Consider the following 25048-nt stretch of genomic DNA (forward strand, 5'->3'; position numbering starts at 1 on the left):
TGCTTGAAGAAGGGTTGTGTCATTTATATGGCACAAGTGACTGTTGATGAGCTGAAACCCAAGATTGAAGATATCCCAGTCATTTCTGAATACCCTGAAGTTTTCCCAGAAGAACTACCTAGTTTGCCACCAGATAGACAAGTAGAGTTCAGAATCGACATCATTCCAGGAGCAGCGCGTATTGCAAGAGCACCTTATAGGTTGGCACCGACAGAGATGAAGGAATTGAGGACGCAGTTAGATGATTTGCTAGCCAAAGGTTTCATTAGACCTAGCCCGTCTCCATGGGGAGCACCAATCTTCTTTGTCAAGAAGAAAGATTGGTCGATGCGTTTATGCATCGATTACCATGAGCTTAATAAGGTCACTATCAAGAATAGGTATCCTTTGCCCAGGATCGATGATTTGTTCGATCAGCTACAAGGAGCAAGCTACTTTTCCAAGATTGATCTGAGGTCAGGCTATCATCAGTTGAAGGTTAAAGATGAAGATGTACACAAAACTACATTTAGGACTCGTTATGGTCATTACGAGTTCCTAGTGATGCCTTTTGGGCTCACTAATGCACCTGCCGCATTCATGGATCTCATGAATCGCGTCTGCAAGCCTTATCTAGATAAATTCGTCATCGTCTTCATCGATGACATCCTCATCTACTCGAATAGTCAAGCTGACCACGAGAAGCATCTCCATTGCATTCTAAAATTACTACATCAAGAAAAGCTCTACGCCAAGTTTTCAAAGTGTGAGTTCTGGCTTCGTGAAGTCCAATTCCTTGGACATGTTGTTAGTGAGCGTGGTATTCAAGTAGATCCCGCTAAGATTGAAGCTATTATGAACTGGCAAGAGCCGAAGACGCCTAAGGAGATTCGCAGTTTCTTAGGACTAGCAGGATACTATAGACGATTCATCGAAAACTTCTCAAGAATTGCAGCACCCCTGACCTTACTCACTCGCAAGAATAGCAAGTTTGATTGGGGGCCTAAGCAGCAAGAATCTTTTGATATTCTAAAGCAGAAATTGAGCAACACTCCAGTACTAACATTGCCTGAAGGAATTGATGAGTTTGTAGTGTATTGTGATGCATCACACACCGGGATGGGATGTGTGCTTATACAAAAAGGCAAGGCCATTGCCTATGCTTCACGACAGTTGAAAGTGCACGAAAAGAACTACACCACCCATGACTTGGAGCTGGGTGTCGTTGTATTCGCACTAAAACTATGGAGACATTATCTGTATGTAACTAAGTGTGTGATCTATCCTGATCACAAAAGCCTTCAGCATCTGTTCAATCAGAAGGATTTAAATATGAGGCAGCGACGTTGGATGGAAACTTTGAATGATTATGACTGTGAAATAAGATACCATCCGGGCAAGGCCAATGTAGTCGCAGATGCCTTGAGTAGAAGGGAAAGAGTGAAGCCTATAAGAATCAATGCCAAGAGCATTGAGATAAAGAACAGTCTGAATGAAAGGTTGTTAGCTGCACAGAAGGAAGCTGTGTTGGAAGCTAACTATCCTGATGAAAAGCTAGGAGTAACTGAAGAACAGTTATCCTATGGCAAGGACGGAATCCTAAGGCTAAATGGACGCATATGGGTTCCAGTTTATGAAGGACTTCGGGATGTCATCCTCCAGGAAGCCCACAGTTCCAAATATTCCGTTCATCCTGGAGCTGATAAGATGTACCAGGATTTGAAGGCAAACTATTGGTGGATAGGCTTGAAGAAGTCTATAGCTACCTATGTAGCTAAATGTTTGACGTGTGCGCAAGTCAAAGCTGAACATCAGAAGCCATCAGGTTTGCTACAACAGCCTGAAATTCCCACTTGGAAATGGGAAATGGTGACAATGGATTTCATCACCAAGTTGCCAAAGACAAAGAAGGGAAATGATACTATATGGGTGATAGTAGATAGATTTACTAAGTCAGCACATTTCCTACCCATTAAGGAAACTTACAGTTCTGACATGTTAGCCCAATTGTACGTTGATAAGATTGTGTCCTTGCATGGAGTACCAGTGGCCATTATCTCTGATAGAGATACAAGATTCACGTCACACTTTTGGAAAAGTTTCCAACAGTCTTTGGGCACGCGCTTAAACTTCAGTACGGCTTACCATCCTCAGACAGACAGCCAGAGTGAGCGTACAATCCAAACTCTGGAAGACATGCTACATGCATGTGTAATTGACTTAGGTGGTAGTTGGGATAAACATCTGCCATTGGTCGAGTTCTCCTACAACAATAGCTACCATACCAGCATTCAGGCTGCGCATTTTGAGGCATTATATGGTAGAAAATGCAGAACGCCTATTTGTTGGGCAGAAGTAGGAGAAGCACAGTTATCAGGCCCTGATCTAGTCTTTGAAACAACGGACAAGATTGTCCAGATTCGTGACCGCCTGAAAGCTGCCAGGGATAGGCAGAAAAGCTATGCTGATAAAAGGCGAAAACCTCTAAAGTTTGAGGTTGGTGATAAAGTCCTGCTTAAAGTGTCTCCCTGGAAGGGGATGATGCGATTTGGTAAGAAAGGTAAGTTAAGCCCGAGATATATAGGACCATTTGAGATCATTGAATGCGTAGGAACCGTGGCTTATAAGTTAAACTTACCTGAAGAGCTCAGTGGTATTCACAATGTATTCCACATCTGCAATCTGAAGAAATGTCTAGCTGATGAATCACTAGTCATACCACACACGGATGTGCACATAGATGAGAGCTTGAAATTTGTGGAAAAACCTTTGTCGATTGAGGATCGACAGGTTAAGAAGCTTCGGAGGAAGCATGTACCTATTGTAAAGGTCAAATGGGATGCCCGTAGAGGTCTCGAATATACGTGGGAGTTAGAGTCCACAATGAAAGAAAAATACCCTCAATTGTTTCCGTAAATCTCGAGGTCGAGATTTATTTTAAGGGGGTGAGGATGTAACACCTCGTAACATCATACCCAATAAAATAAAGACACGTGTCATGTAAGACAAACGTGTCAGGAACCCGGATCAAATAAAAGATGTATGGTAGGATTTAAGAAGGGCGACATGTTATTAAAATACCTTTGAGCGACCCAAGTTATAAATCCCAAGACCTTGAATCGTTATGATAAACATCTGATATATATTTAGCTGGTTATTCCTAAATAAATAAATTCCATTATTAAGGAAATTGGGTTCTTTAGAATGTTACTACAACATTCAGGAAATTTAGATTCTTGATTAAAAGAATTGAACTTGAATTAATTCATGTCCATTGTGAATTTTTGTTATTTCCGACACTTTTAAAACCTCCCACAAGATCCAAAACATGTAAGTGCATGCAAAGCATGCAAGGTCTGAGCAAAAGGGGCCCTCAACTGATTAAAGGACCCAAGATTCGGAGACTACAAAGTTGCATGGTCAATACTTGAAAGTTTGCAAAAATTTTGGATTCTGGCCATCGGTTACGGACCGTATGGCTTTAAGCTTACGGTCTGCAAGAAGCATAACTGGGCGCATCAGACCTGGGTCGGTTACGGACCGTATCCGTATAGGCTTACGGTCCGCAAGGAGGTGCTTACGGACCACAAAAGTTTTGGCTTACGGTATGTAAGCCTGTCGCTGGCAGCAGATTTTGGACAGCTGCCTGTTCAGCCTGTTACACCACCTTATTAGTGTGGTTTTCGAAAACAGGGGCTTGGTAACTGGTATATAGCAACATAGGGGCACCTGGGATCATCTCACAACACTTGTAGAGTTACATGGCATGATCTTGAGAAATTTAAACTCCTATATAAAGAGTTGAAGTTGTGAACTTTGCACTTGCTCACTTGCAATATATTTCAAGCATCCCTGGAGCTCTCTGGACAGCAACCAACTTTTCCTAAAGTCCCTAAGCATACTTAGGACTCGTGTAAGTGTCTTTAATCCTCTTTAATTCAGTTTAGCTTAGTTAATTAGCTAAAAGTCAAACCGTCGTAATTAAGGTTTGACTTCGAGATTAAGTTATAATTATCCAGTAAAATCTCGAATTAAAAATACCTATAAGTAGGTAATTATGTGGGTAATAAACCCTTAAAAGGGTACTCTCTGATTCCCACTCTAACTATGTCAATTGTCGGGTCAAAGCTAATTACAAAAAGTCAACAGAAAGCTTTATTTCAAATTAATGCATAATTAGCAATGTAGGATCCATACAACCTGTTTTATCATTAATATAACTTGGTAATTAATGTAAGAACATGTCTAAACATGTTCACCCCGACAACTTTTAGTTTAGGCTCGGTTTGGAACCGAAAGTCGCATAGTATGACTTATACGTTGACTTTCAGTTCTAACCCGTTAAGCCAAGTTTAGGATTACCTTAGAGCTTCTTTTGGACCTAGTTGCATGTTAGTATAACCCTCTGTGATTATACGGCTTGGTTCATTAGTTGTCCAAATATTATGCAAGTTTCCGTTAATCGCCTAAATGTTGACTATTATGCCCTTTCCACCTTAAATTATGATTTTTTTTGAAAATGTAAAAGAGTAGACACCTTAGTTACTGATTTATAAACTTGTACCCAAAATTTGACATCAGTTTGAGGTCTAGATTTAGAGTTATGCTCATTAGCGTAATTAGAAGCCTTTTTAGTAATTAAATGGAGTAATTAGCATATAGCCTAACTAAACCCAAATTTAAATATCAAACTTTTTACCTACTGATGTAAAATAATATTTTGGGATTTTTGGAGATTTTTATTTATTTTTAGGTTGAGCATAACTTAGAGTTCTAAGCTTAATTCGGTTATTATCGGTTTTGCCCTTTTGGGCTATAAAATGAGTTTTATAAATCCTTTTGACCTCAAGCCTTTTTCTACTGATTCATTATGTTAAATAAATTATTTTGAGCCTTCTGGAATATTAAAAATATCAGCTTTCTATACGAAACCCGGAAATGGCTCCAAATCGCCTTTTTAAGCATTTTAACGACATAGTATGTATCAAAACTAGTTTATATATACAAGGTTTGATACCTACTGATATATTCAGTAAATTTTTATATTATAATAGTAAACAAAGATTTTAAACTCAGATTTTCAGTTTTGACCTTTTAGGCTTATGTGAAATTACCAAAATGCCCCTACGGTGCATAATATGGTTATAATTAATAAATTTCACATATATGTGATAACCTACTGTTATAACTTATTAAATTAAGTATATTTACTAAATAAATCAGACCTATAACTCAGATTACAAATTAAACTCTTTTATACCCTTTAAAAAGACCAAAATGCCTTTATGAGGCATAGTTTGAGTTTAAAATCATTTTGGGCATAATAGAAGATATCTTACTGATGTCACAACATATTTAGTGCATATTAACTCAGGAACTTGTATATGATTCATATGGTTACTCGTTACGCACTTTCCACGTTCGGATCGGCTTATGTAACTAGTTTACACATATTAGCCGAAACGGGTCAAACCATATCGTTTTGTCTCAAAATCCAGAATGTGTTTAAGTTACCCATATTAAACAAGCATGCAAGCTTTTCAGGTCAAAACCACATTCTAAACCGGTCTTCGCGTTATTATGCGTTTGAACCGTATCTTTCTTTAAGACTAACCGGTCTAAGCTTAGGCTAAAATAAAAGACCCGTTAGGATTCTAATAGGTTATTATAAACTTTTGTTCCAGAATAGGAGATCCAGTAAAAGCTATTTTGCACTTGCTTATTGTGACGATACTTGCTCAGGTAAATACTTTTAACTTATTTTCCCTATACGGGCTTGGGGTACGGCATATAAAATACCGCTTGGTCGGGCATTGAATCTTTAATTAAATGTAGGTTAAATCATTGAAATGACCCGTTAAAATTGTTTTGTTTGCTTAAAGCCTTTGGGGGGTTAATGACCATGTCCCGGATATCCTTGGCATCATTTTACGAAATGGCCACGACCTAAGCATGCGGGTGTAGGCGTACACGCGTTGTGCATAAATATTAAGGTATAACCGCCGGTTTTGGGTTAAACCGCTGGGGGATTATATCATGTGGTGTGTCTATTGATCTTTAACCCGGTATAGACCCGGGCTACTAGACGCATATGAAACATGTAAATCTTTTACAAGTTTATATTCAAATAATTATCCCAAGTTATAAAAATCTTTTTGTGCCATGTGCATTCAAATCAATTTTAAACCTTTTTAAAATGAGTCAGTTAAATTGTATTACCAGTGTAAACTAACGTATTTTCCCAAAAAGATTAAGTGCAAGTACTACGCGTAATAGGCTGGCCTCTCCTTAGCATCATTTAGAGTCTCGCAAGCTGGGATGCAAATAAATCTGTTGAACAAGTTTCCTTTTTCTTTTGATCCGCCTGTGGATCTATTTCAACTGTTTGTGATACTTAATATTACAATATTTATTCGGTTGAAATAAATCTATCTTTTTGCTTCCGCTGTGCATTTTAAATTTGTGTTGTTTGACTATGATGATATCAACTACGTCACAATACTCCCCACCGGGCCCACCGGTGACACGTGGAAAAATAGGGGTGTGACATCCACTCTCCTCCATCAGATTTCCAGAAGAATGCAGAGGAGTTTCTGACACAACTTCTAAAACAGGATCAGAAAATCTGCAACATGCTAACTGACCTGAAAATCAAAAGAGAACATGAAATCACATGGAGAAAGGCCAGAGTCTATGAAATCCTAACAAGTGTTAACTCTAGCGTGTAATCCTTTATAAATATTTCTTTAAATTTGTATTTTTCTATGTAACAGCTCATTTTAATAATATAAACATACATCTTAAAATATTCTATAATTTCAGTGTCTATAAAAAACTCTGAACATCATCAACAGTTGTACTACATCTTAAAATAAGAAACAAACCTAACATGCAAAGGGCGAAACAGAACTGTTGTACTACATCTAACTTTTCACGATATTGCACGAATCTATATATATACTTTTTATAAAACCATGGAAGTCTCCCATCGAAGAAGATATCACATGCAACTAAACACGATGTTGCAACAATGATACTGCAACATCGATACTAAAAGGTTGATGTGTGATGGGAAAGTTTATTGAAACGACGATGTTGGAACAATGACACTGGAACGATAATTACCAAACATTCGAACAAAAAAGTGTAATCGGAGATTAGCGGCTAAATCACGAGAAAGATGCATTTGAGAGGCAGAGACAAGCTCATAGATGTGAGCAGGAGAGATTTGATGTCGAGCCAGATTATTAACCCTTATTTATAGAGTTAGAATATATAGGGTTTGAATTTTAAATGTGGAGCCAGAATTTTGAATCTCAACAGATGTTTATTGGCGAGTGACATGCATTAATTGAATATTACATATCCCCATGCATTTTAAAATTCAAATTACCCGCAATTTAGACACATCTGCTGCTAGATATACGTTTACCAAAGGAACCATCTGCTACTACATTGTATCTGGGCAGTGGTTTACCCTTTGGAATGTGGGCCAGACCTTTAACACTTGAATACACAAGGCAGTGGTTTGATGTGGGCCAACTTTGAATTATAAAGTCTTTTAACATTAGGCTTTATGATGTAATAATGAGATAAGAAAAGCCTTGTTGGACATGCTCTCAAGCTGACACATCAGCTTTTCTTATGTCACTTGGATTTCTCATTTAGATAGATATATATCTAGAATATAGTTAGGAATAGTAACTCTTTTGTATTTAGTGTCTTTTGTCATTTAGTTTATTTTTGTTTACGCCCCCTGAACTTTACTCGTTAGTGATTTGTCATTTACTTACTGAATTTTCATTTACACTCCCTGGCTTGGTCATTTAGTGAATTTTCGTTGTACTTTAGTCGGTTGTCATTTAGTGAATTTTCGGTTACTATTTAGCATGGTTTTACGCCTCCACCCCATAATGCCGGTAGCACACTTTTCCTTGGCTTAGTTGTTTAGCGAATTTGTGTTTGCACCCCCTGTACTTTACTCGGTTGTCATATAGTGTTTTCTTATTTAGTGAATTTTTGTTTGCTACTTAGCATGGTTTTCAATTGCTATAGCGAATGTCGATACTGTAATGAACCGAACAATTACCGATCAAATTCCCGTCGCAGAGTTTTAAGGAATCCCACTAGTTGATATAAATTATTAGGTCTTATTTTCTTTAAGTTGGGCCTGATAGGCTAATAAAATAACCCTATACATCTAGTATTAGAAGAAAAAAACACATATCAAATATATAGAATATTTTAGGCATTCTGATTGTGTATTTTGATTTATAATATCATATGCTAGGAAACCAAGCAATTTAAGTGAAGAACAATAAGTTTATGCAAAACTATTTTTTATTATCTATTATCTATATTAAAACAAAACAAACTTATGCCACTTGGCATGTAATTAGGCTACCAGATGCCACGTGGCATCTAATTGTTTCTCGAATTCTTTCTTTGAGCGGCAAATGAATAGACGCTACCTTCACATAGCTTCTCAAACAATCCGCCCTCAATCTTGCCAAAATTATAAAACCGTTTCCTTTTTCAAATGAATTTCATTGAGAAACCCTAATTTCAGTTTCATCTCTAACTCTTGATTATGTTCCGTCTCTCACACGCTTTGGAATTGTTAGGGTTTCTGCGTTATCAATGAATCGCTCTCTGCCTCTCATTCATTCCTCTATGAATCCGACTCTGATCTTCGTGATAAAGGTTAGATTTTGTCAATGGATCAACTATCGTTCTTGATATTTTAGATTTTATAACTAATAATTTCTTTTATTTTGTATATCTCATCTGAAATCAGTTGTATCCTGGTTCTCCGATTGTTGTGATCCAGTCAGTCCGATAACCGGATCTAATTTGCAATACCAAGAACCCTAAATATAGAATTAACACAAGCGTTTCTTTTCATCCTTTGCCTCCAATTAGTTCTCTTTTTTTTCAATTGAAAGAACCTAGATCTCATCTCTCTACGGTCAAAAGTAACCTGGTAAGTTTGTTTTTTCAATTTGTAACCTGATTCATGAAAGTTTCTAATGTTAATTTTTGTTTCATGTCTTTTTTAATATTGGTTTTTCCTAGGAACCCTTGATTGTGAGACAATGTGACCATCGGTTTCTAAGGTTTTTGTATTGATTCTTGAAGGAGTCATCGGAACTGGCGGCACTTGAAGCATCCAAAGGATTCGAGAGACGATAATGTTCCCTGTTTCAAATCTTTTTGAGGTATTTCATATTTTCGATTTGATTGCTAATATTTTACTAGGTTTGTTGTATTTGATTTTGATTACATATTTATATGTGGATTACCTTAATTTTGGGGATTTTATTTCGCCTGATCTTATGTGGTTTATGTTATTTGGTACTATGATAGCAAGTTTGGATTCAAAGTGTAAATCGGGTTAATTTTATTTGTTATTCCGATTGTTAATTTGTTATATATTTGATTGTTCTTTCCGATTTGTTAGGTGCTCAGTTTTTCTGTCGACAAGGTGGTTGTGGCGTTTGATTTATATGGTTAGGGTTTTCCAGAATTGGGTGAGTCTGGTGGTGGTTCAGAGTATTCATAAGTACCTTTTCTTATGTCTTAATTTTTACATTTATTTAATATAACACCGATAGTTTTGTTCATTTGTAGGCTGACGGGAGATCCGGGCACTCCAAATAAGTGAGACAGGCAAGAGTAAGACAACCAAAAATATCCTTTTTTGTACCTTTTTATGTATTATTTTTAGTTCCCACTCACTTGATAATAATGGATTTAACTTTATTTGTTAATTTAATTTTTTTAATAGTGTCATGAAGGAACCAACTTCGGGCGTACTACTGGTGGCCCGTTTATTGCTACAAGTTATGACTATCATGCTTCTCCTAATGAATTAACGCTATTTAAATATCAACCATTTACGTTTTCATGAGTGTTTGTTGTTCTTAGCTAGCATATGTCTTTACTTTTGAGTTTCAAAGTGCTGTGATAAATTAAGCGAATAGCCAGCCATCAACTAACTACTACTTTCTTGGACAGTTAATGATGTTGTTGGAGATGTGTATTGTTTCAGTTATGATGATTAAATAATGCAATATCAAATCTAATAATTTTGATATGGTGTAAAAAGTTGATAAAAAGGTTAGGGTTTATGTTTTAGCTTTTCTTCTTCTTGGCTGTAGTCTCGAAGGGCCTAACTTATTGTTCTGCCTCATCTCTCTTCTAAATATGTATTTAAGTGCTGAAAACTATTTGCCGCATGTAAGCTTTTTGGGTATATGTATAAGCCTCTCAATTTTAATAGCTATATGTATAATCTAGAAGATGTTCTCATAACTTGATTACGTGTAACTATAGGTGAGCTACTTCCGTACCAGCTTGAAGGATTGAATTTCTTACGTTTCTCATGGTCTAAAGTCTAAACAAACACATGTGATACTTGCAGACGAAATGGGTCTTGGTAAGATTTCCTTATATTTTTTAAAAATTTGTTTTTATATATTTATGAAAAAGTAACCTTTACCTTTATAGTATGCTTTATAACATTCAGGGAAACGATACAAAGTATTGCTTTTTTGGCATCGTTGTCTAAAGAGAATGTCTCCCCTCATTTAGTAGCACCGCTTTCTACATTAAGGAATTGGGAACATTAATTTGCTATATGGGCTGCTAATATGAATGTTGTAAGTTACAAAATCTCTTGAATTCTAATATTTTTATATGACCAAAGTTTATTTACCAGTATACTAAGTTAATGGCAATCGCATCTTCTCCACACGAAGAAGAAACAACCTTCACTTTCAGACGTTATTGCGGTAATTATATTCCAGTTTTCTCTTATTACTTCATATTGCAGTTTTATTCGCTGTTAAAAAGTTGTGTTTTTCAAGCAAACAACAAAGAAATAGGATGTTTTGTTTACGGTGCTACAGTTTTGAAGAATATAACAACAGCTATTTGAAGGTGATGTGTGTTTTATATCCGTATTTTTTATTTTTATTTTTTTGCCTATGAATAAAAAATAATCTGATGTATCAAGGATTTGTGATTTTTAATGTGGATTTTTTATTATAGTAGATATTGCAGTACTGACCAAAAGTACCGGTACCAAAAATGCCAAAAAGTGGGTACGAATCGATACCGAAAATAATTTGGTACAGTACTGGTCTCAAGTACCAAATGCCCATCCTTACCTTCTATATATTAGTAGGTTATTTTTTTTGTATTTTAAACGGGTCAAACATATTATGTTTTAAATGATTTAACTAAAGAGAATTGCTTTGAACAAATCTAACTGGCTAGATGAGTCAAGCTTGATCAAACGGTTTGAAACTCAGCGGAAGTGTATGTAAATACACCAAAACCTAAAACGAGTCCTCATTAATGTTTAGAATACATTGTAATAATACAGATTTTGTATAACCAAAAATGATAAATGATGTGTTTGTGGTCCGACTACCCAACCCATTTCAGCTCACACTAATGATTACCTGTGTTGACCCATTGCCACCTCCACTATAAAGTTTACATAATTTATGTATGAATAGAGGCGTTCACACCTTATTTTCAAATTGTGAAACCATCCAAGCCGTTTATCATGTCTAGCAACTGCAACATCGTGTCCAGTAGCATATGCAACAATGGCACAACAACGAGCAAAGGTAAAATTACCATTTTTATTCTGTTTGTGTTTTCAAAAGTAAAGCAAATGTTATGTATTACTTACTGAGTTTTTTAATTTTTTAATTTATGTATATATCACCAATTGAAGCAGGTAGTCATCCACTTTTTACAAGGAATGTGGTTCAATATTACGCACCGGCTAGCTGAACAGGTCGATAGGGTGCGCACCAGCTAGCTGGGGAGTTTGATTGGCTTTTACCCTATGTTCAGGAACCGCTTGATCATATCCTGTTCAAGGTTCAAGTTTTCACCTTTTTTAAATTTTTATTGATTGATCAACTGAATGTTATATGAGTTTGTTGATTGAAAGTTTTATTTTACCATGTTTGATGTGTAGATGGGTCTTTCTAAAATCAAGATTCAAGAGCTGATCTCTAACTAAGGTCGCTTTTGCTATGTACTTTACCTGAACTTGGGGATTTTTATATTATGACTAGATTAGCCATATGGTTTAGCTGGTTGTTGACTCGACATGTTTCACTATTTTTTTTACATATTTTAGCTATAGTAATGATATATTATGTTCATGTTCTAAGAATTGAGGTTTTCAATTTTATTCAAATTCACTACAAATACCATTAGTCGATGTAGGTCAAAAATCTAGATATCACTTTCTTCTTCCTCTACTTGAAGCATCTACAATCCAATTGAATCGATAATCTTCTTTTAATAATTGTTATTCCACAGAGAATCATCAATGCATTAAAAGATTCGAGGGTCTTGCGTTTTCTAGAGCATGGCGACTCCCAATTGAAACATCGGATATCCATTCTCAACTGAAACAGGTTATTTATTGTGTATTTCTTAAACTTTATAAATAGTTCACATGTAAAATACAGTTAAAAGAAATAAGTTACTAAATAAAAATAGTAGTTTTTTTAAATAAAATAGATTTCGACGACTTTTGATTCCTATAACCTGTTAACACGTCTGAACATTTTTGTTCATTGATACGATTTTTCCTTCAGTTGATCGGTTATTAAACAAATAGAATACACAATAACTCATTTATATTAACAGGTTAACATTGCCACCTTTATTGGTTACATTACGGTTGTGCTATCCTTTTTTACTTCTTTAATCTTTTACCATGTCCGATACTTATATTTGGCTATATGCATTGACCTCATTATATTGAATGGGTTTAAAGACCTCAGCTTTTTCACTATAATTTTACCTGGTATTATCAGTAATCCCTATTTTAGTCTTACTTTTTGGGGGTTTCACTTTGTTTGATGCTCCTGTAGGTGTGGAGATTACTTCTAGCTGCTATGAAGTTTTCATTTGCTAATGGCATTGAATTGCACGTGTTTTGTGAGGTGGATAAGTATTGTCATATGTGGAACTTGCATTTAATTATATTGTGCTTCCTTTGTACACCTACTACATGCTTGAAGCATTATAAAAATTACCAACTTTTGCAATTGGTGTAACAGCTTGAAGATATTATCTGTGATGATTTTGAACATAGTGGTGATCACATTCATGCTCTACGGTTAATAAAGACCTGCACAATCACATTTTCTTCAGTCTCCTTGGTGACTGGGTTAGTAATTTGATCTCAACTGTTGCTCAAAAATTGATTTTGAAGTTTTGTAATTTGATATTGATATGTTAAGATATGGAAATGGAAATGGGTGACAACGATTCTATCACTTGTAGCTACTTTCTTGAGTCTCCTTTTAACTATAATGTCCCTCTTCAATACTAATTTTTATTCACAAAAGGTGTTAGAGACATGCTGCATGTGCTAAAAAGATATTGCATGCTTGATGATGAATATTAAATGTTATACAACCATTTTCACTTTAACAAAGTTTGCAGTTATACCTTGTGTATGAAAGAAAAATGTAATAAAGTGTCTATTGTCTTCTAATTGAATTTAATTTCTGTCTTTTTTAATCTTCTTTTCATATTTTTAATTGTAAACTACACCTTCCAATCATGATTAAATTTTAACAAATGGGTCGATTTAGATCATTACTTTGCTAAATGGGTTGAATAAGGCTACTCAAGTTATACAATGCATCTGAATTGGTCACTCTCATAAAACCAGCTCAGTTATGTTAATTGGTTAAATCCTTCAAGATGCTTTTGAACATCTACTTCACTCAAGGCTCATGATATTCCCGGCTCAATGGCTACTTACATATGTTATGCAATGGTACATGAACCGAAACAGACTAATGAATGACGTTCATTGTTGGTTCACATGTATATCGAAGGGAACTTATACACTAATGTTTTATGTAAATTAGATGATCAAGTCCATTAAGTTTACGGGTTGTTTCGAATTTTGATTTTGTCTTGAAGGTGAACTAAGTTCCAGCTTTTCAAGATGAAGTTCATGAAACTTGGATCAAAACCGGATTTGTTTCAGTCCAATAGCGAAAACACTCGGTCAAAGAACTCCACCACCCAATCCTACCGGTGATTACTTTGTAGCAAAGAGTATTTGTCAATTAGCATGTGTAACGAATAAATTACTTTTTGTATGATTTAGTTATGTGTTAATCATAAATAGCTTTACTATATGATTTATTTCATTGATTATTGATTATATGTGTTCTGCTCAATATATGTTAAGGTCAAAATAGGTTCGGGTCAGTCAAAACGGGTTTTGCTCAAAATAGGTTCATGTCCATACGTGTTCTGCTCAATATACGTTAAGGTCAAAACTGGTTAAAAATGCTTTATTTAAAAAAATATATATCAAATAACCAAAGTTATAAAAAAATAATTAAAAAAAATGAAATCTATCCGGGTTCTAAAAATTGCTATAAAATCATTTATATAATAACATCTCAATACCTATAAAAAATAAATCAAGACATATTTACCTAAGTGAGAAAAATTATATTTTTATACGTTTATATTGAAAAGTTCTTTCATTACAAAGCTCATCTCATTGCCAGTATATATTATATGTTTGTGTTAAACCACCCGCGAAGCTCGCGGGATCTTAAGCTAGTTATTATTATAGCAAGATAACTTGTGGTTAACCACAATGTACAACAAACACATTACCAATTATAATATTTCACCCAACCTCCTCCGGGAAATGGAGTATTCTTACCATTAAGATAAAACCCATCCAGTCTCACTAGCCAGTAACATGTTCCTGTCCGAAGTCCTTGATAACAGTTACGTTCGATCTCATAATTATAAACAGTACGATTTGCTAGATAGTCCATGAAAAATGTTGAGTAATATACATTACCATAATTCTCGCAGAATTGCCAAACAAAATCATCCCCATAATTCAACAAATGGCTTCCTAAATCTTTACCATCATTGGATGTAGGGTGGATTAAAAGTTTCTTTGCAAGGCCACTGAGGATATGTATTTGCCAATCTACTTTAATGCAAAAACCATTTGATCTATAGACCAAGGAAAGTGCTAGTAGAAATGAGACAAACAGGTAACTTTTCATGCTATGAGCCATTAGCATAGAGAGGTGAGATTTAGTTGGTTGATTGATATGAAAATGCTTGAGTTGCTCTTCTTTATGTAGATGTGGCTGAGAGTGATAATTATAGCAAAGTCAAATAACGGGAGAAACAACTTTGTTTTTTAGCAGCGATTTTTTTTTGTGTTTGGCCATTGCACTTCTCAAATTTGAAAGTACTGTTACCCTACTTTGGCTAGACTATGCTGTCTTAACAGGGCTCGCGCTAGCTTCAGAGTTTGGCTTGAACGTTCCCACGAGAAACCATACCGGCGGCTGCCACTTGACAGTTGGCGTAACATATGGTGGGACAAAAACCCATGTGGACTTGGGATTTGAACCGACAACCTCGCACAAGGCCTAGCTCAAATATTTCATTGTCTTAATCCACCAAAAGTGACACAAGTGTTGTCTTAACAGGGCTCATGCTAGCTTCAAAGTTTGGCTTGGATGTTCCCACGGGAAACCATACCGCGGATTATCACTTGACAGTTGGCGTAACACACGGTGCGACAAAAACCCGTTTGCACTTGGGATTCAAACTGACAACCTCGCACAAGGTCTAGCTCCAATATTTCATTGTCTTAATCCACCAAAAGTGACACAGTTAAAAATCAAACTTGAATCTCCGTTGAAGAACGTGGGCCGGCCCCTGAGAATTTGTGTACCTTGTTCGAGCTTGAAAAACGTGCCCTTAGGCCTTAATGAAATTGAGTATTGGGCTCACTAAAGATTTAAACCTAATGTCAATGGGCTAACAACCGTTTTGTAAGTGAGCCTAAGTTGGTGTTTGTATGGGTATATCCTATTAATTTATTTTATTTTACATATGTATATCGAATTTTTTTTAGAATAACATGCCCTTCGAAATATCAGGCCCTTACCCGTAGTCATCCCCGCCCACCCTCAGCGCCGGTGAAGTAAGGATGTGGTGTAATATTTTCGTAATCTAGAAATATATTGTTATAATACTACTAGAAGACAAAAATATTTGATTATCTACAAAAAAAAAAAAAAAAAAAAAAAAAGTTGGCATGTTTATTTTTACATTACACAAGCATTTAGATGAATCAATTTACTTTACACAAGCATTTATGAATTAAATTACATTACACAATATGATATAACTCCACCAAATATAACACGTTGGGATTAGTATGTCTATTTTTTAAAATGATATTAATGGAGGGCTCTATCGTGTCACCTCACCGCCTATAGTGTCCCCTTTAGCGTCACCATCCACACCAAGCAAATTAAACTGGGGCGCCATTGATGGGGTTCCATCATGGTAACGAGGAAGAAGGGCTTTATCAGGTGGGGCCCACATCATTTCAGACTGACTTGGATCCTAGGTCGCGCTGATATGTCTTGATAAAGCTCCTAGGGGCTCCATCCCACAACCTCCAGCCTCACAGATCTCAAATCTGTTACCAGGGACCTATTGCAAGTAATCTAAGAATGGTCTACAAATCATTGTGTGTTTAAAAAAACTATCATTTTATAGGTCTTGTAAGTGCACCTAGTGATGACGAATGCTTCAGTTAATAGGTCTAGGTTTTGTTTAAACATTGTATATGTGGTTAATATGAAAAACTAAGTGTTAGCGGGTTTAGTGTAGTAATCACGCTATAAGGTTAGCTAGCGGGTTTACTAGTTATAATAATAGTTGTAGTTTCAACTTATTTTATATAAATGTATAAACATAAACAAATGGCCGGTTGGTTTTTGTTCAAGTCATGAGTTGGTGTCAGCTGATGTGCTGCGGCGTGATGTTGATTATAAACATCTTTAGTATCAATATATGAGATGCGAAAATTCTCAAATTCGCGCAAAACGTTCTTTTCATTTTACTGTATCCCCATCCTAAAACACTACACTAAAGCATAATCCCTAATTGAAAGAAAATAATCTAAAGTGGGCGAAAAATCACAATGATATATTATTACTGAAATATATTACGTAAAGCTTAGATGATTATCTACAAAAAGTTAGCATAGCTCTTTGCTTTATTGTATGGTTTTCATCTCCTTATAACTCTTGGACTGGTTCTGTGTTATCATGTGGTCTAATCACAAATATCTAGATGAGTGCCATTTTGAGTTTCCTGTGATGTAATGAAATGATAAAAAAAAAAAAAAAGATTAATAATCTTTCAACAACAATGTAATAATATTGTTTTAGGGATATATACATCTTAGTTGATTATAAGAGACCATGTTTGATTTAGGAAATTTGAGAAAACAATATTTTTTTAGATGCATCAGTATGAAATCGATATAAAAAGGAGGAGTTGAATCAATGCACGAATTGTGATCTTGGTTCCAATCACCTATGGCGTATTTATAAATAAACAAGTAGCATAACAAAAGTAGGCTGATGATATTCCATACATTAATTGTCACTTGGACTGAACACAAAAACGTAAGCAATCGGCATAACTACTGAGCTTCATCTTCTTCCAACCCTATGGGCTCGAGTGCTTTTAAGTTGCACATTGCATACATACTTAACGACGTTGTTTTTTTCTTATTTCTAAAGATTTCAGACTTATTCTTACATTGGAAACTCAGGTTTGCCTTTTCCACAAGGCCTAATTCTAAGTGCTGAGAGCCTGAGACTAACGACAGTGGAGTTCCAACAACTAGAAAAATAAAATCGGGAAAAAATTAACTAAATCTTGTGTTATAAACAAGTCTTATTAATTCAAGAGCAATCGATTAACTAATAGTATGTTGAATTTAGAAAATACTATACTTTTTGTTTTTCTTTTATCACATAAGTCACTTCATACTTTTTTGCATATAAAAATAAGAGTAAACTGCAATTTTACCCCCTGGGGTTTAGGCCAATTGGCACTCTGACCCCCTCTAACGAAATAATTGCAATTTTCCCACCCAACGTTGATATTATGTTGCAATTTTACCCCCTCCTTCCAGCCAACGTTAATATTACCGTTAGTCCTTGTTGAATTGTCCATTCTGCCCTTCCTCTTCCTCGTTTAAGAAACTAACCCAACTCATTTGCCCTAATTCCATCGATGTTCAACCGTTCTCCCCCAATTGTTCAATCGCCCCCCAAATCTGCAAGCCCTAAATTCATCGTTGTTGCTGAACATGTCTAGCTCTTCTTCCTCTGTGCTTCGATCGAAGGAACAATGGCCAAAACTCAACCCTCAGACATTATCTGTCCTTGTGGTGGGCAAACAGTTTACAAACAAAACCAAGGTTAATCCTGGAAGACGGTATCTTCGATTTGTAAGTGAAACTACAATTTCTCATGTTCATACATAACCAATTCAGCTCAAGCATTTCATCGAACACCTTATGTGCATACAACTTAACTAGCACAATGTACAAGCATATCAAACGCATCTCTACCAAGCCTTTCTAAAATCATGGCAATACATCACAAACACATAAATTCTTCAAATATTCAGATTATTATAACATCATTACGCATATATTAACCTTACACATCAAACTACATCAAGAATTAACACATGCATCATCATCACTAATCATATCATCACAACTTCAAATGGGTTTCTCATGAACACATCTAGAATTCGAAAATGTACATCTAATTCATGCTTCATGGGTTTACTTCTGTGATTATTACGAGTTGTGGTGTTGCTTATGATGTCCGATTATAGGTTGGAGGATGTTGATTCCTCAGATGGGCTGATGTTGGTGAAGAACAGGGATGTCCGATTTGTCGAGAGGTAATGCCTGCTTTAATTCAAAGCATTAAAGATAAGGATGAGTTGGCTAAGTGCAAAGACCAGTTGGCTCGGTACAAGAATGGCGATGTGTTCAAACTGAAGATGTACTTAGGGATTACTTGGGTCTTGCTTGTTATACTTTATTTACTTAAGTAGTTAAATGTAGAGAAATTGGATTAGTTTGTGTATTTTGACCCTAATTGTATTTGAGTTATGAGTTTTCAAGTTTATGCAATGGTCATTTTCAAGTTCTTACTTTATGTTTGTTTTGGTAGCATGTTTGTAATGTTGTAGGTATTGCTGACAAAGAGAAAGATATAGTCGAGAATGAGAAAGATATTGCTAAGGATGAAGACGTCGTTGCAGCCGAAGAACCAGACAGTTATGTATACTTTTTATACTTTGAGGATCAAGACTCTGAGATACTCAGACCTTACTTGGAGCAAGAAACAGATAATGAAAAGATATTCGGAGATCCGACAGAGGATTATGACCCTGAAGTTGTGACATCTCGTATTTTCAATCTTTCCATTTTTGGCAAGTCTACTTGTACTTTCTATTTTTGTAAGTTGTACCTTCATGGTATTTGTTTCAAATTCCAAATTGTACTCGAGACTTGAAATCATAATGAAAATGCATGATTTTATCCATATTTGTGTTTGAATGCTATGTATTGTTGAAACAATTGAAACACGTTGAAACTATGTTAAACACGTAAAAACAGAGAAATTACATCTTAATTCCAGCTCTTTAATTCATCGTTGCCAAGAGATTACCCTAAATCGTACAAAAATTGGGAGTTTATACGCTAATTTGGTAAAAATATTGAAGTTGGGTTAAATTTGACTATTATATTATTTTATTATTATTTTAAATGAATAAAATAATAATTTAAATTAAATAAATAAATATTTTCTGAATTTTTATTGGTTTTTGAACATTTTTGTTAGTAAATCTAACCCCGTTAGTGAAAACCAGGTTAAATCAGCCTAACCTAGTTAGTTTTATTAAAGAACAGCACTAACTGAGTTAGAAAACTCAGTTAGTGGCTAACCCAGTTAGTTAAAACTAACTGTATTAAAAAAATGGGATTTTGTGCATGAACCGGGACTAGAACCCGCGACCAACAACAACTCAAACAGCGCACAAACCAACTGGACTATCTCGCAACATGTTAACAAGTTGGATCTGTTTTGTATTTAAGCATTCATTTATTGCGAATTTAAAATCAAACAACAAACCGCCAAACAGCTTCATCTTCTACGTCCATTCGTTTCTTCTTCTTCTTCGATTGTTACGGGTGACCCTTCTGTTTCTGTAACCGAACATCCTCATTCCTTTATAAAACCCAATCAAAACTTCATCATATCGTTCCTTTCAAACGAATCAAACCCGAAACGAAACCGAACTACATCTCCGTCACCTCTCGCCGCCGGAGTTCACCACCACCGGTCCACCTTCTCCGGCCACCACCTCCGACCGTCTCCGACCATCCGGTAACATTTTCCGCCTTCTTTTCTTTCTCCGATCGTTGAACTGTTATAGGATTATTATTGTTATTATTATTATGATTATTATTATTATTATTATTATTATTATTATTATTATTATTATTATTATTATTATTATTATTATTATTATTATTAATATTACTATTATTATTATTATTATTATTACAATTATTATTATTATCATTATAATAAAACAGATTATTAATATTATTATTTATAAAATCAGATTTATTTAAATCTGAAATAATTATTTATTCAGAATTATATTTCTATTATTTATTTTTCAGATATATATATTTCAGAATTTTATTTAATTATTTCAGTTTATAAAATCAGAATTTTGAAAATCAGATTTATATTTTATTAAAACAGTTTTATTATTTCAGAATTTTATTTCTTGTTTATTTGAATCAGATTTATAATTACATTTATCTATTTAAATCAGTTTTATTAATTCAGAATTATTCTTTGTGTTATTTATATAATTCTGATTTATTATTTAAAAATCCGAATTATTTATAATTAGAATTGTTATTATTATATATACTTAGTAAATCAGAATTTTTATTTTATTAAAAACAGAAATTTGTATTACACATATTTAATTATTTCAGAATTTATTATTTAAATTTTCTTAGATTTATTATCTTATTTTAATATAACTAGAATTTTATAAATAAGTTTATTATTTATAGAATTGTTAATGTTAAATTATTTATTTTAGATTGTTAATTTAAATAATTTTATACATATTCTCATTTATTTAATCCAACATTTTGGAAATTCTATTTGTGATGTTTTGGTAAGATTAGTATTTATTTTACCTATTGAATTGTCATATTATAATTCCCAAAATTCCCAATATTTAACAAAATCCTTCCAACTTAATAGGGTAATCTTCTTGTGCACGCCTCTTGGGAAATCTATTATTCTATTATTCTATCTTATTCCAAGAATACGCAACGCACTCTAAGGTGAGTATACATGACCCATTTTCTTTTTTTACACTTTTGGGTGTAGTATGCATTTCCTATATCAAAAACACTATGTTAAATATTTTTGCACTATCTATCCACATTTCTTGTGAATCTATTTGAATCATGTTATTCATGTTATGCTAATGTTAAACATTTATGACTGTGTGTTCATTAACTTTGCAAGCCTCCCCTAACAATGGCAGCGCTGTAGGTTGAGAAACGCCCCTCCCATAATATTATGGGTATTGTTAGGATTATTATTCTATGTTACCACCCTTTCGAGGGTTAGGCTATGTTAATTGCGTTAAACTTTGGTTTGGACACATAGATTTCATCGTTACGAGTATAACTGTTAATATGAATTCAAATATTCACGTGGACTAGATCATGATAAACTATTTTAACTCTATTATGCTATGTACAAACTTGTATACTCGCCAGCATTATTTGTTGACTTTATTTTAAATGCATACTGCAGGGTGATGATACAAGAAGTGAAGAAATAAATAGGATGGCTTAGAAACCCACCTACGAAATAAACTTGTTTAATGTTATGTTATTTCTTTTTGAGACTTTGTATGAAACTTTGAATTATTAATAAATGGAATTTTAATTATTGTCACATTTAGTGTTATGATGTCTTTGAACAGTTTGTACGTCTCATCTCGATGTTTCCGCCATCGGTTGGGGTGTGACAGAAGTGCTGGAACATGCATGGGATTACACATATTAGGATGAAGAGGATGATTGGTACTTTGATCTATACGAAGGGGAGCATGGTTCTGATTCGGATTGGTCTTGTTTGGATGATTGTCACTGGAAATAGGGTAGAAAGCAGCATCTAGATTTGTTATGTTGTATGTTGTATTTTGGATCACTAAATTAAGGAATTTGTACTAAATGTTGCAATGTATTGATATTATCACTTTCCGCCGAAATTCTGTTTGAACACAAATGTGAACATAATAAAGCAGCCGTATGCAAACATAGTCTAAAGTTACAAACCATATACAAACAACCAAACATCTTCATGACAACATAATAAACTTACAAACATAGTCTAAAGTTACAAACCATAGTCAAACGTGTAGAAATGAAAACAAACATTGTCTTGAACAAAATCCAAAGAACAGTAGGGTTCCTTGTAATGAATGCAGAAAAAGAGACCATCATTATATCCTAATTTCTTAACCATCTCCTCTAAAACATCCGTAGTCAACACTCGAAAATTTAGATGATCAATGTAGTTCATCTTCCCACCAAAGTATTTCCTATTTGGGTTTTCTACAAAATTACATCCATGGTGAAATTTAATGCTAAATTGACTTTGGGTTTCACCTGTAACAAACATCAATAACAAATTAACACAACAAAAGGTTCAAATTTTACCTAATTCAGACCCTGTGAGCTTGCATGTCACTTACGGTACATTTCATCCGGTTCAAAATACTGATCTTCAGCTCTAACCTTCCATAATCGAAGATCTATGCTCGTAACAGAGTTCCAATCGACTGTAATTCTTCAAGAATGACTGATCGCCATGTACAACTCTTGATTTTAGAGGTAGGTTAACTTGAGGGTTTCAAAGTGATGAAATGGGAATTATATGAGGTTGCAGGTAAAGATTAGGGTGAATTTACCTTTCTGCCCTTTGACCATTAACAACAAACGTTGATAAGTGACGGAAACATGGGCCAGGGGGTAAAATTGCGGCATAATATAAACGTTGGGGGGGGGAATGCAATTATTTCGTTAGAGGGGGTCAGAGTGCCAATTAGCCTAAACTCCAGAGGGTAAAATTGCAGTTTACTCGAAAATTAATATACTTATTATTTTTTTCTAGTAAAAGTTACTCCACTTTTTTTACATATAAAAGTCACTCTACATGTCAATTTAAAAAACAAATTTTTTTTGACTTTTTTTATTAAATAACCAAGTTTTTATTTGATAAATTCGATCTTTGCACCAAATGTTACAAAACCATTGCATGTAAGTGACGTCAACTTTTATTTACTATATTCAACTTTTTAAGTCATAGCCAAATAAGGTGTAAATGATTTAAAAGAGAATACACTTATACATAATAATTAACCTTAAAACTTTCAAATTCAGAAAAAAGTGATTATTTTAAAAACCATAGTTAATTATATTGATATGTTTGATTTACAAAGGACGAAATAAATTAATATCATCTTCAAATTTAGGAATTCTTGAGATGGTCTAACAAAATAAATGTTGTAAGAAACTAAAGAATGTTAACATAGAATTTGGAACTTAGTGTGTGTCTTCGAACGTGTTCTTTTGTGCCATTCTTATATATTCTTTATTTTTATAAAAAGATTGAAAATGATAAAATTGTTGAGTGACTTTGTTAAAAAAAACCCCGAAATATAGTGTTTTTTATGTTTAAAAAATCGTTGAGTGACTTTTGCGAGAAAAAAACATAAGGTGCAGAAAATTGTGAAATGACTTTAGTATTTTTTTATGGTAATTTTCCTTTAAATATAAATAAAGAGATGTTTATATAGTAGCTTAGTTTACTTATTATTATATAACAAATAAGGTAGCATCTTAGCTACAGTGATCTATCTTGACCGTCAATATTCTAATCTACGGTTGCTTCACAAAGAAGCCCTTAACTTATTATAGAAATGCCATGTTTGTACTTTCGCTTTCTTTTTCCACCACACAGATGAGACCCACCAAATCACACAGAGAGAGAAAGAGTCCGAAAAGGAGGAAGCCGACCTCCGGTGACTAGTCTCTGTCGGCAAAGACAGAGGAAGACGGTCGCGATATGGTTGTTGACAATGGCGTGTGATGCTAATGGCATGATCGGCTCACAAATAGTCCGGTCGACCAGGTTGCTATCGGTGGTGACAGTGGAAAACGGCATCAAGATAGTCGTTTGCGACGGCGTGTGACGCTAATGGCGTCGACGTTTAATTTATGTTTGCTTTTGACGGAACTTTTGAGACCTAGGAGCTTTCGATTGGTAGTTTTAATTTGTGCAGGTGATCGTATTCGTTGATATGCAAATGATACCTACTTCTAAATGTTCAGAATTTATGTTTTCTCTTGATATTTCATTCTTTATTGTTGTTTTTTGCTTCTTATTTATCTTTTTTGTTTTTAATTTCGATTTTCTGATTAACAACATATTGATCGAATAATAATAATGCTCTACATGTAAAATGGTTTCTCTTCTTTTAAGTGTTTATGCAACAAAATAAGCTAAAAAAAGCTTGAAATCCCTTTGCACACATTTCGTTAGCCCGTTCGATAAGACTTTGCAACAAACAAAATGCAGAAACATCCCCATTACGATTCAACGAACTACAACTCATAAAAATTATTACTGCATAAATCTAGTCTTTTAATTAAAAACTAACACGCTTGGTGGATAGAGTTAAAAATTTAGACTCAAAGGGTTAAAAAAAATGACTGTAAAGATTCAGTACGTTAAACATTTTTATTTTAAACTCAAGTTATTAAAATTACTAAAACACATAGAGGGTGTTTGGGGTTCCTTTTTTTTGAGGAAAAAAGGACTTTTGAAGGGAAAAAAGGACTTTTGAGGGTGTTTGGCTTTCCTTTTGAAGGCAAAAGTCCTTTGCAAAAGCTAGAAGTCAGGTTTTTCTGACTTATTTTTTTCAAAAGAACTTTTGGAAAAGTTGAAAATAAGTTAAGCCAAACATGCCCATAGACTAAAAAAAAAGTTTTTTTTTGAAAGTTCTAAAAAAAAAAAAA

The 25048-nt window shown here is 34.4% G+C and overlaps 4 long non-coding RNA genes across 4 annotated transcripts; all 4 read left to right on the forward strand.

The window, feature by feature from the left end:
* Positions 1-5019: 5019 nt before the first annotated feature.
* On the forward strand, positions 5020-24997 carry LOC118487957. Its single transcript, XR_004882991.1, has 3 exons — positions 5020-5032; positions 7449-7450; positions 24812-24997. It is a non-coding gene; the product is annotated as an uncharacterized LOC118487957 (long non-coding RNA).
* Positions 9038-10721, forward strand: LOC110916350. The gene is made up of 5 exons (XR_002579668.2): positions 9038-9197; positions 9440-9509; positions 9610-9654; positions 10315-10417; positions 10508-10721. It is a non-coding gene; the product is annotated as an uncharacterized LOC110916350 (long non-coding RNA).
* Positions 11218-12023, forward strand: LOC110918216. Its single transcript, XR_002581148.2, has 3 exons — positions 11218-11618; positions 11732-11877; positions 11978-12023. It is a non-coding gene; the product is annotated as an uncharacterized LOC110918216 (long non-coding RNA).
* On the forward strand, positions 12333-13064 carry LOC118487958. Its single transcript, XR_004882992.1, has 2 exons — positions 12333-12425; positions 12888-13064. It is a non-coding gene; the product is annotated as an uncharacterized LOC118487958 (long non-coding RNA).
* Positions 24998-25048: the final 51 nt, after the last annotated feature.

This window comes from Helianthus annuus, chromosome 16 (genome assembly GCF_002127325.2).
Source record: "Helianthus annuus cultivar XRQ/B chromosome 16, HanXRQr2.0-SUNRISE, whole genome shotgun sequence".
NCBI classification, from domain to species: domain Eukaryota; kingdom Viridiplantae; phylum Streptophyta; class Magnoliopsida; order Asterales; family Asteraceae; genus Helianthus; species Helianthus annuus.